Source organism: Drosophila rhopaloa, unplaced genomic scaffold (assembly GCF_018152115.1).
Source record: "Drosophila rhopaloa isolate 14029-0021.01 unplaced genomic scaffold, ASM1815211v1 contig_2, whole genome shotgun sequence".
NCBI lineage: Eukaryota > Metazoa > Arthropoda > Insecta > Diptera > Drosophilidae > Drosophila > Drosophila rhopaloa.
In genome coordinates this window covers 16,884,885-16,897,561 of record NW_025335083.1, presented here as the reverse complement: position 1 = coordinate 16,897,561, position 12,677 = coordinate 16,884,885, and the positions used below count along the sequence as shown (strand labels likewise).

The 12,677-nt window shown below is 36.4% G+C and overlaps 1 protein-coding gene across 4 annotated transcripts in view; it reads right to left on the bottom strand.

Moving 5' to 3' along the window:
* Nucleotides 1–12,677, bottom strand: part of LOC108051878 (disintegrin and metalloproteinase domain-containing protein 10) — an 86,633-nt gene that overhangs the window by 44,966 nt on the left and 28,990 nt on the right. The window lies entirely within an intron of this gene.

Sequence of the window (12,677 nt, the reverse complement as noted above, 5' to 3'; positions counted from 1 at the left end):
TTAACCCGACCTCACCAGCAGTATTTTGTACCCGACTTGATTATGATGTGACTTAAATGAATAGCTTTTGGTCATCGGTCAACCAGTCATGACAGTTTGGCTTATTTACTTTTCCTCAACTAAACCAAACAAGTTTCTTCAGTAATATAAGACATAAAACTGCTTCGATCCGTTTCGCTAGTTAAAAACTTTCTTCGTTGAGTGTCCTTTTGATTGGTTTTAAGAGTTGATGAATCTTAAACTTTTGAAATAAAAACTTTAATTTGAAAAGCATTAGTGGAATATTGAATTTCTTAGTCATTTTCCACTTTATTACCTCTAACCATTTTAATATCATTTAAACATCATCATGATAAACATCAGAAAAATTACCTGAAAATAAAGAATACAAATATTAATTAGTTAAGTGTTTTTGCTTTAAAAGTTTTTTTTGGCAGAAATGTTTTTAATAATTTTTAAGGCAAAGATGTTACTTAAGGAAACCCCATTAAGTGCCATAAAAATATCATTGCCTACCTTTGCGGGCACCTAAGTTATGATGTTGGCTCTCGACTGTCAACTAAAAAGCCATAAAATTTGTCTTTAAATACCAGAACTCGCATTATAAATTTTACCTTCTCACTTGTGCCACATGGGGCGGTAAGATCGTTAAAAGTAAGTTTGGGCCACAAAAAAAGTATAAAAAGTAAGAGACCAAAGAAGATGAAAGAGACAAAGCTAAAAAAGCGAAACGAAGAAAGTCACACAGACAAGACACACACTCAGACAGACGGAGAGAAAAAGGTAATAAATAAACAACAGGTATAAAGAGGACTTAAGAAATCCGAAAGGAAACGTAGTGAGGTTATAAAAATGCAATTTCCTTTTGCTACTTCTATGAATACATTCGAATGTATCGGACAAAAAGTACACACATATATGCAAAGATATATACATACATATAAATATGTATATAAGGGTAAGGAAATAAATACCAATAGAACAAGCTGAAAGCCGTTTTAGCCAAAATAACAAATGTCTATGCAATTTGTTTTAGGGCCAACACCAAAAGATGTGCATACATGATACCGAGAGAGAAAAGTGAAAATCTACCGTTCAAAGAGGTGGCACTGGCCCCAAAGGTGAGTTTTGAAGCAATTTCTTTTCATTTTCCATTTTCCTTTTTTTCTCCCGTTAACAAAAGGCTCAAACAGGGGCGCGTAAATTGCAGACGGGATGCCGCAGGAGCCGAGTGGGAAAATTGCAGGCTTTTCCTGGCGCAACGTTCAAAAGTATGCAATGCAAAAATGTACGGTTGAAATTGAAAGGCGGTTCGTCAGACAGTGGGCGTGGCCTGCCATTCCCACCGAGTTTTGGGCGTGAAATGTGTGAAAGGATAAAGCCGCCAGCTGAGAAAAGAATTATTGCGCCTTCTTTCAAATGGTTTTAGAGGAGGGAACCCGCTTTTCCGGAAGTTTGGAAAACCTGAAAAAATAAATTCTGCTGAGAAACAAAGAAAGTTAATTTGGGGATGAAATTGTATGTACATCATCGCAAATAGTTAATTCTCAATCTTATATTTATATATTATATGTTGTAGATTAAACTAGGTTAGGAAAGGTTTTGGCTAATCATTCAAAATAAATCATCAAACTGTATTTCACGACAGACAATATGTTAAATATAATCATAAAAGTAAAAGCTTAAAGATATTTTTTGATTTTTCCAAAAGCACTAAATTTAACTTATGTAATGTAAACGATTCCCGACTTAAGGAACTCCCCTCGGTCGATGGCTTGCCAAAGAAGATGTGCTTGCTCAACAGTTTGCTCTGCCATTAAACTATCGCCTCATTGTTGGCTCGCTCCTCTTTCAGGCAAACAGAGGAGCTGATGGCTGAATGCGCGTTGGCCTTTATCTGCCCTGCATATCAAATGAGCCAAGACGGCGCAAGGAGCCGGGGGACTTGGACTCGTCGCAGCCCCAGTTTATGGCATTTCTTTAGCTACATCTTGATAATGACCAGTGACCCCAATACGGCATCAAGAGTTGCCCCACACACTTTCACTTCCCGGGCCGACCACGAGTCCCGCCCCCTTTTTCCCGGCCGCCCACATCCACAAATGGGCACAGAAGTGTGCGAATGATTCTCTAGGCAACACTTTCGCTACCATGTATGCATTTAATGTAAATTTTTCACACTAAACACGTGCATAAATCATCACGGGGCAAGAGCTCAACTTTTGCTCAAGGCTAAGTTTGTTGCTGCTGCCTCATTCTTCTTCCGCAGTAATGTCACCTGCACATTGAGGCCAGCCCAGATGAATAAAGCCGGCTAAAGAGCTCCAACAAAGGTAACTCCCTTTACAGACAGCAAAATTACTAGGGTATTTTAAAATATTTGAAATAATATTAATCGAAATCCGACTTGGACACCGTTCAATCGACCAAAAAACGCATCATAAAAAGACATGGTTTATAATACCATTTGAACTTATTTATATAGTTTGTTTAACATTATTGTTTGTATTAAGTTTAAAAGTATCTAAGGAATGCAAACAAAACAAAAATCTGAAAATGTAATCTTTTTTAACCAAGTAGTAACTCCTTTCGAATCGTTTTTATCACCACCAATTAAAATAGTTATAAGGTAAGCTTTGTTCTCAATTTCACTTCCGTACTATTTATTTAAACGCTTGCGTGACTAGAAACACACATTTTGGACAAATATTGCCTGGTTTGGCAAGCAAAAGGAATGAAATTAAAGAAATTATAACTGAATATTTAATAAGGACTGTTAAACCAAATTGCAGTAATTTAAATAAATAAATAAAGCATGCACAATAATACGCGCAAGCTTTTCTAACAGCCTTCTCTTTGTTTCAGTGCATAGAAATGCATGGAAAATAATAATTATAATGCTCATGCAACCTGGCAGAATGTCGCACACCCAGGATACTTGTCCTGATTATGTGGCATCGCAGCAGCAGCGGGCACAAGCGCATCAACATAACCACCAAAGGACAGTCACAGTTGGTGGTTGCAACCAGCAGCTGCAACTTGCAATATTGCAGTTGCCCTGCATTCCGTGCTCCTCCTGGCAAACATTTGTTTTGACAGACTGCTCGAATGGGAATGGGGAAGTGATGCGGGGATGCGGTATTTTGTGGACAGGGACAACGCAAACTGAGGCCCTTAGCCATTTAAATTTATGTCTATTTGTGCTGGCGTCTGGCATTTTCCCAGGGATATTGTCTAGCCCTAAAGGGGTTTCCATTCGTCCTTAATGATACTCAAAATTGTTATCTGGGCGTTGATGTGTTTATCGTTATATTTATGCTAAAATGTCGAGTTGTCCATTAATTAACACAATTTGTACAAGTGCCTTTGGAAGACTATTTACCATATAGATATTTGCATAAGCGGCGTTTTGAAAATCATTGATGATTTAAAATTTATAAATGAGATAGTTGAGAGAAAATTGAGATATTGATTTATTAAGCTTCGTTTAAACTTAAGTATTTTGCATTTTCTTATTCATCATTTGCACCATGTATGTAAATAAGAAAACATATAAATAATAATTTTAAAAGTTTTGCCAGTAGGAACTTACATTTTTTAGACTCCCTGCCTTGCCACAAAAATCTAATTAGCCTGATCTGGGAAATATGTTTACCTAAAATAAATTGAAAAACTTTTATACTCTTATACTTTCGCGCATCTGGGGTAGAGGCTGCCAAAAATTAGCTCGTCCTCCTCAGAAGCTTCAGCCAGAAACTTAAAACTTTAATTAGCCACTCCAACGTGGCAAGGACCCGGTCAGAGGCTTTAGGATTTTTCTATTATTTTCCTTGAAGCTTAGCAAGCACTAAAGCACTGAAAGACACTTCGAAATAATTAGCGGCATTAGCCATCAAGTAATTTTAAAAATTTATCACCTAACAGACGAGTACATGTGGTCATTTCGGGAGGGAATAGGGCAGGGTGATAAAATACAAGTAACCCAATTAGCACTTAACACATAGCAGCAAACAGTTAGGTAAATAAATGGCAACAGAAGCTCAATTGATGGCAGGAGCACGTGTCCTGGCATCACGTTAAATGTTTTCAACAGAAGGAGAGGAAAGACTTTCAATTTCCAAGGCAGCCAAAAAGCCAGACATCAGCGAAAAAGGCAGCAGGCAACTTGGAAACTAGCACAAGGACGTGAGCCAAAGCTCCACACAAACAAGTACAAACACACATTCACAGAGAAAGCTATATAAATATATGATTGTATATATATATATATATATATATATATATATATATATAAGAAAAAAGGGCATGCGAGTCGCTTAACCCACCATCACTTCATCCTTCAGCCTATTTGTTCCTTTGCGAAAATCTAAGCGCTCAAGTGGCGCACGTGCTTTCCGCGAAATCAATATTTACACCCAGCTAGAAAAAACAAAAGTTTCTGGCGTTGGATCGAACCTACAAATATAGGAAATATCTCCCCTTGGGGAAACTCTGGCAGAAGATTTATTTCGCTATTTGAATTAATTGGATTAATAAAGTAAATTCCAATGGGAAATCATTATAATAAAGTTTCGTAAATATATTAAACGATTTTAAAGAAAATAATAAAAGTTAAATATGTTAATATAAATTAAATGCGATTTAATTCAAAAAAGCGAGCAAATAAAAACCTGCTACTTGACCAGTGAATTTCGCATGGGAAAACGAATGCAGCCATGGGGAAAATCAAGTGGAAAACGTATATTGAGAAAATCAACTATTGGCAGGCAGCTGTCAGCTGCAACCAAACGGGAAAAGCACAAGGAGAAACTGGAGAAATAAAAAGTGAGGCGAAGTCGGTTGCTCAAACAAGGAAAACAAAGGAAGGAAAACGTTCAAGGCTTCAGTCCAAAAGGGAAAACTGTCTAGAAAAGCAACTTCTCTTCAAACAAGGGAATTCTATAAGGAGTATGAGGAATATAGCGGAGCTTATAAAAACATTACATCATAAGCAGTGGCCGTAGAATGAGGAAAATATCGCGAGTATCCTCCGACTGTCTGGCCATGACGCCACAACTTCTGACAGTGAAATGCGCTTCTGGCAAAATATTTGCCAAAATCTAATAAATTACACACAGTCGCAGGCAAACAAAAGCAGCACCGAGGTCTGTTTGAGCACTTAGCCAGACGTGACATCTCTTAAAATGTTATTCAATTGCAGTCTATCACTGGCGGACGTCACAGAATATCATTCTAAAAATAGTCGCACTGGATTAGTAACTATTTAATCAGCCCTCGAGCCTGCCACCTTTTAATGCGTTTGTTGTTTTAGCGCCAGACATTCTGGGTCGTAAAGACTTTGGGTGCTTGGATTTAAAACCATCAAGGCACAAATCACTTTAATTAGATAAAAGCTAATAAGGTTGTTGAAAGAAGTTTGTGAAACTTGCAGGGGGAATTCGCGTAATTAAAAACTTGAGAGTGAATAAACTTTTTCTATAAAAAATAAAGGTTTCTATAACACTGAATACACACGGAAATTAAACCAAAATATTGCTAAATGGAATTCAAAGAGAGATATCGATGGTTTTAATTTCTCCAATTAAAAAATTTTCTTTTAAATTATAAATTGTCTAAGAGAGACAGAAAAATCACTGATTTTGAAGTTTTTGAAGTAACAACAAAGTAACTTCCAACAATCAATTCATGCATCCCTTGTCACCAATCTAAAAGTTTGACTGAAGAAATGATGATGGTCCGACTCCAACTCATCTCTGTCAATATTTCACTATGTTTATTTCAATGAACAAGTTACGACTATCTGTCGCCGAACTTGTAGCTCAGTTTAATTCAAATAGCAAAACGAACTTCTGGGTCATTAAGCATATTTTCTACTCTTTCTTCGTCATTTGCTATTATAAAAGTTTATGGTTCAAATGCTGGCAGCTTTATGATATTTCAAAAGGTTATTAGTTTTGATGAAAGTTTTGTCTAGCCAGTGTATCTTCTGTCCAGCAACCAGCAAACAGCGTCGTCATCTTCCGTCATTTGTTTCGTCCTGGGCAAGGGCAAAGTTTGCACTTCATACCCATACATATATGCAAATTGTTTTGTGATTTTCTGAGGTGGCAGAGCGCTGTTCTCGGCAATATGTTGTGAAATGCGGAACTTTTCGCCAGCATTCATTTGCTAAAACTCCCAAGGGGCGCACAAGCCCAAAAGTTAACAATAGTTTCGTTCAATTTGACTGCGAATGCCTCGATGCCCAAAAGTTTTACAGATGAGTTACTAATATGTTAATAATATTCGCATAAATCGGACGTGTTTCACTTACAACACGCGGGTGCGTTAACTGAGTAAACTGCGAATGGAACTCAAAGACGAAAGTTTTCTAATTGAGAAAACTTAAAAGGCAAGGGTGCCCTGAAGTTGACTAAGTGCAATGTGACGCGCAGTGGGTTATGTGGAGGCGGTCTGGTCACCCCAAACAAAAAGTCAGAGCAAGTATTTTCAATTATAAAACTTCGACAGTCAGCACCTTTTGTGAATGACTCTCCAAAGTAATTATAAATGTTTGCTTTATATGAATTAAAATTGGTATTTTTTTACCCTTTTTAAACAGTTTTTTTGTGGTAGCTACAATAATTAAAATCCAACAAATTTGAACAGTCGAGAACTGTAATGTACATTTTTATTTATTATGGTATTATTACGCTTTTACAGATTTTAAGCCAAAGAATTTTACATAGACTTTTTTATATGGGTTTTGAACTGCAATAGAAGTTGAAAAACATAGCCGGAAACTTTCTAATTACACAGATTTATTTGCCTACCAAAAACTTACCTAAACTAGGCTTCATTTAACTAACGATTTCACCGCTTTAACCTTAGCAAGCACAACCGCCCACACAACTAGCACCGAAAACCACATTCCCACCCATCCACTTGGCAGGCAGACCAAGAGCCAGAGCCACATCATGTCAAGTACAAAATTGCCTTCACCACTTGAGAAACTTTATGCGCTCTTCGAGTGCAACATAAATTGCCAACAGTTAGGCGGGGAACTGGTCAAACTCAACGAGACTTGTAATTAAAATTCGTTCCCCGAAAAAATAAATTAGGAAAAAGTGGTATAATTAAAAACTTCACAGGCAAAACGAACTTCATGGAACGACCAAAAGCATGTGATTATTTCCCAAAAGATAGCCTAACTATTATCCACTGATGTTACAGGTTATATTTTAAAAGATAGCTAATATATAACACTATGTGCCTTTGTTGTAACATATTTCAAGCCCATTATTCACGGAGCAAAGAAAATATACAAGACCAACATTTTGAAATACATTTTACTATTGGCAACGAAGCTATAACACAAATCTATGACTTATATATCCAGTTAAGTTTATAAGTTAAGTTTTCGTATTGAGTATATTTTACATGATTACGAAAGGAAAACCTGGACCTTACCCTTATTTTTAATTTGCTTGTAAAAAACTTCAATGTGTTTAAAGAGTGAAATCTTATCTTTCTTATTAATTTACACGCACACGTGATATTTCATTGTTTGTTCAACAGAAAGGCGTTGACTGTATAAGTACTAAGAGAAGCTGCTTTCAGTGAAGTTTAGTTACTTGTTCTCCATTTAAAGTAGGGTGAAGTCGTCAGCTTAGCGCCAACTACTAACTTGGGGTAAAACGTAATTAGAAATATGTGAAGCGACAAATAAACAGCAAGAAGCTCAAGTGAAAAAATAAAAAAAATACTTAACAAATTTAAATACACTGCAATTTGATTGTTAATGTAATGACAACTGTAACTTTTTCGATTTTATTAAACCCAAAAATGTTTATATAAATTGATTTTATAAAACTTTCAAAAGGAAATTTATTTAGCTAAACCTAAGAATCATTTGAACTTTGAATTTAAAATATATAATTATTTAACGAGAAATTTAGCAAATTTTAGTTTGATATACTTAAAACAAATAATTAATTTTTCAAAAAAAGAGTATAAAATCGTATTGTATGGACTCAAGTTCTTTTTTCATTTCGCTTTTGTTGTTTGTTGTGGGTGTCGAAGCGCATGATGGCTGAAAACATGTGAGAGTGTGTATTGTAAGCTTAAAGTACGGGAAACTGGGTTAATAATGTCATTTACTGCACTAGAGGGCACAACAGCGATGTTGGTAACAACGCCACGAACATGAGCCATGAGCGTTTGGACTTAAAGCATTTATTCAACGTCGAATACCATAAAAGCAACTTTTATTGCAAGTTTTCCGGCTATCATTCCCAATTTTCCATTTGTTGGTTGTGGTCGGTAAATACGCTCGACAAAATGCTTGTGCAGTCGACATATTACGTTCGTAAGTTAACTGAATGCGTTGCATTGCATCATTAGACAGTTTGAATTATCCTTTTATAGCAGTTATTTCTTCACAAAACATAAAAACATTACGAAACTGGCGTAAATGTCTCAAAAGGATTACGAGTATGTTCAAAATAGCTTTATGTTATCTTCTTTTATATTTTAATGACTCATTGTGAAATGTCACGCAGCTCATTTATGCAGGAATATGACATAAACATAAAATATTGGTTTAACAGAGAAAATATAAAATGTTATGCCATGTCTTTTAATTTTAAATGCCTTTTGGTGGTATTCCAATAAATAGACGTCGTAAATGTGGGTGTAAAGACTTCTCGTCATGTTAAAAATGTAACTATCAATTAAATGCATTCATAAATTTATGAAGGCACCACAGTAACAAAGAGCTCGGTTTGACCTAGGAAGCCGTAAAACATTTTTCATAGTCAAAAGCAATGAATAACCTAGAAAAGGGGTTTGTGGTAAATGAAACCGTTCACAACCTCCCATTTCACATGCTTGCTTTACACATATGGCACATATGCAAATATCAATACTGTTGCCATTGCCGTTATATAAACCAGAAACTGGGTTATGTGCAAACTGAAAAATCCATTTCGAATATGTTCCACTCGCATATTTTGTAACAATTCGTTACGCTTTGTTGATCTCTCGTCCCCATTTCTTATTCTCTATCCTATATTTTGTATTAAATGTGTTTTGCAAAGCCTATGGGTAAACATAACAGGATTCGACAATCCTTTTAGAAATGAAAAAGTACAGAGCTTTAAGGGATATTTTAGGTAAAACGCAGTGTATTAATTTAGATTCACTGATTGGAACAACCCTTGTTATCATTGTTGTGCAAACATTGCCAATTAAATACTTCGATTTTGTTACAATGTAAACTTAAATTGACAGATAAAAGATGTCAATTTGGATAACAATTTTCTCGGTTTAGCTGTAAGATATCTAACTCAATTATATCCTTTAATTAATTTTTTCCATTTACACATCAAATCGATCGATTTATTTAAATAACAAATAAAACATTTAAGACTGAATTTATATATTTAAATGTTCAACCTTGTAGGCCACCTTTTTCTGCTTTCAGTTCTTCAAAGAAATTCATTCTTAAATTGTTTATAAGCCTGCCAGCATCGTTTAGCACGTTTCCAGTGCTTGGCTGAGCGTGTTAACTAAGCCATGACAGCTAGACCCCAACTCCACTCCGGTGCCATCATCCCGGTTTATATAGGGATTTTATTCATACACAAAAAAGGAATCCATTATCAAATGGCGTTGCTAATATAGCTACTGCTCCAACAACAACCACAGCAGCTGGGTAACCATGCCTGTGACTATGGCAACACCGGCGAAAAAAAAAAAAGGCAAAAACAACCGAAGACAATGCGAGGGAGAACATTAAAAAGTTGCGCCACCCATTTTTGCATTCAACTGACTTTAAAGAAGAAAAAAAAAAAGATAAAACCAAGCGTGTATATATGTAAGTTTATGAATATTCTTACATACTTCTGATTTAGAAGCTCTCACACACAAGCCCTGTAAATTTATAATCAGCATATTGCCAAAGCAGAAATAAGAAAAACCGCGAAGGAAATGAACACAAGAACTGCGTGGGAACAGTGGGTTCAATAAACCATTTACATAGAATATAACAGAGTTCTTAAAGTTTATCTCAAAAGTATTCTATGACTGCTACTATTACTTCAACCACATTTGTATTAGATAAACAAAGTCGCAATTCAGTTGCCAAACTTTTTCTTTAAATTAATAACTTATAATTTTTTTACATCAGTTACTTTCTAGGTACATTCAAGTTTCGTGCCCACTGTACGGTAAACAGTTCGAAACTTTTTCATTATGCTGATGGTTCTGCCCCTGTACCAGGTAACTGCGAGCCTGAGTACCCCCAAGAGTTTCAACAGGCAGGCCCAATGCTGTCTAAAAGTTAAATAAAAAAATAAAGAAAAAAAAAACAACTATGAACCGTAGTTGGGAATTGTCGTCGTCTGGAAGTTGGAAAACGGTTTGTGACGATGACGACAGCGCCGACACTAGCAATTAAAAATTTTTCACAAAAAAAGTTGCAGGCAGTCAACGACGCCCACTTTTGGCACTGAAAATGTGGCAGCAACAGCACGGCAGCCACAAACTTATTAATTTTACAATTACAAAATAAATTGTGAGTGCGCCAATTAATTTGCGGTCGGTAAAGATACACACAAAAGAGGGCAGGAGTTGGGACAATTCGGGAGGATGATGAAAAAGTCGTCTACATCATTAGGAGACGTTTGTGTTACTTTCCATTGACGTTAATTGGTAAGAAGCAATTCTGGAGTAGGCCTGGATCGTCTGGTTGGCCAGGAAAAACATTTCGTAGAGGTTGGGAAACTGCTATTAACTAAGAGCTTGCCATAATTGCTGTAGATTGTTTGCCAAAAATGGCAGCCGGAGGCCAAAAGCAACCCAAAAATGGTCAATAGGAATATGAAGATGAGATGGGAAAGTTGGGACAGAACTTCAAGACAAGTGCCAAGTTTGCCCAGACATTAAACGATTCAACTAAAATTATTTTCCAATTTCGTTTTCAAATACGGTTTTCACAGAATACAGAACAAATGTTTTTTTAAATAATTCTTTCACATTAAAAGCTAAAGAGCTAAGATTGCAGTTAAAGGAATGTATTTACAGACCTAAAAGAAGGTTGACCATCCTGATCTATTAAAAGTCTAGGAGAAACTATCAAGCATTCAGGACATCTAGAAACAAACAACAACAAAGCCATTAACATGAAATTACAAAGGATAAATAAAGTAGATTCCTGTTTCGGGCTGTATGGTAAGTTTTTTGGGTTCGGAAGCCAACCCAAATTTATAGGCAACATAAAATGAGAACAGACAATGCCAATAACAATAAACGCAAATAAAGTTTATGACCGTGCTAAACACAGCGGCGAGCCAGAGAATGCCCAACAGAACTATAGATGAACAGATATAGATTATGGCCAAATTTTTGTCAACGCCAGGGTGGGTTCGTAATGGAAACGGCCCTTTAACAATTGCCCTTTGGACAAAGAAAAGTAAACAACATTGAAGCTTTGCAAGACTTTGAAGCCTCATCTTCATCATCATCGCCGTAATCATTTTGGCAATCTGTGACGAACCTACAAGTGACGTGCAAAAACACGATACTTCTTAGAAATTCTAATGGAATAAAAAAAAAAGATAGATAACAGGAATTAATCTTATTCTCAAGTCGCGCCTCTCAATACCCTAATCTTTCTTCAATCCTAAACACCCTTTTATAAAAAAATTCCCATTAAAATAAAAAAGTTTGTAATTAAAACAGATATCAATAAAATAAAAGGATTACAAATTTAAAGCTAATATGTTTTGTTTTGGAAATGTACCAATATTGTCCAGTTATAAACTCGGCGTTTATAAAAATGTCAGACATGTGTACCCCAACTGGCAACATCGCGAGAATATTGTTGAAGGGAAGTGTTTTGATGTACTTGCAATCAGGAGGGCCACAGGCTTCAAAGTGTAGCATACACATGAGGGCGCCTTTTGTGCGTGTGGATATGGGGAGATAAATGGGTGGGTAGTGATGATGTGGTTATGCCAAAGTTTGTTGTTCTATTCGATTCGTTTTGCGCCTCAGTATTATTTACGTTTCACTTGCTCAGTTATGGGATCGCCCTTCGTCATCGTCCTTCTCGTTTGCCACTGCTTCTGTCAGGATGATGTAGCACAATGTGCAGACTTTCGAGTTGTGCCCAAGGAGCGAGCTTGTCATGTTACACGTCGTAACGACATTTTGAATTAACGAAGCATGAGATTTGATTATATAAACTGCAACAAGATAACCAACAACAACAGCTTCAACAATGACAGCGCAACATGGACGGTCGGTCGGTCTGTCGTTTGGTCGCAAATGCCCGTATGGAGCCAACTTGCCGACTGATGTCAATGCAAACGCGCAGCGAGAACCTCTTCGGAACTCCTTTCGCCACTGTAATAGTAATCGTCATAATCATCATCGTCATTCTCGATTGTCGTCGCATTGCTCTTCCGCTCCCTGCACTTGTTACATTTCCCATTGCACCAACTTGTTTATTCTATTCTCCAGGGTCTAGATGCGTGTCATTATTGCCATTATGAGCATTATAATATAGAGGACCGGATACGACACTGCAGTGTCAATAATATTTTTAAACAAAGCTGATTTTGATCTTTAACTGTGCCATATTTATTCCCCTTTAAAAGCCTTAATAAGCAAGGCAACGTATTATTATGGCATTT